Genomic DNA, 613 nt, shown 5'->3' with positions numbered 1-613 from the left:
CAACAGGTAAATAACATGGCAACCATAAGTCAATACATCTCAATTCTAACCATCAATGTAAATGGACTCAATTCACCAATTAAGAGAAATAGACTTGCACAGTGGATTAGGAAACAAAATTGAACAATGCTGTATACAAGAAACACATTTAACTCATAAAGACATTCATACATTGAAAGTCAAAAGATGGAGAACAATACTACATGCCCCAGAACCTCAGAAAAAAGCAGGGGTAACAATTCTATTCTCAGACAGTCTCAACTTCAAAAAAACAATGATCAAGTGAAATAAAGAAGGCCGCTATATACTGGTTAGGGGAAAAATTTTAAGAGGAAGAGGTAACACTCATAAATATGCACCAAACACAGGATCACCCAACTATATAAAGCAAATCTTAATGGGCATGCAAAATCTAATACATAGTACCACAATTTTACTAGGAGAACTTAACATACCCTTATCTCCAAAAGATAGGTCAATCAGACAAAAACTTAGCAAAGAAATAACAGAAATGAACCAAAATGGACTTGGTGGACATATACACAGTGTTCCACCCAAACACAGCTGAATACACATTTTTCTCAGCTGCACATGGGTCATTTTCTAAAATAGA

The sequence above is a fragment of the Octodon degus genome, unplaced genomic scaffold, assembly GCF_000260255.1.
Source record: "Octodon degus isolate 3935 unplaced genomic scaffold, OctDeg1.0 scaffold00009, whole genome shotgun sequence".
Lineage (NCBI taxonomy): Eukaryota > Metazoa > Chordata > Mammalia > Rodentia > Octodontidae > Octodon > Octodon degus.
The sequence above is the reverse complement of the archived record's forward strand: the minus strand, read 5'-3'. Positions refer to the sequence as shown.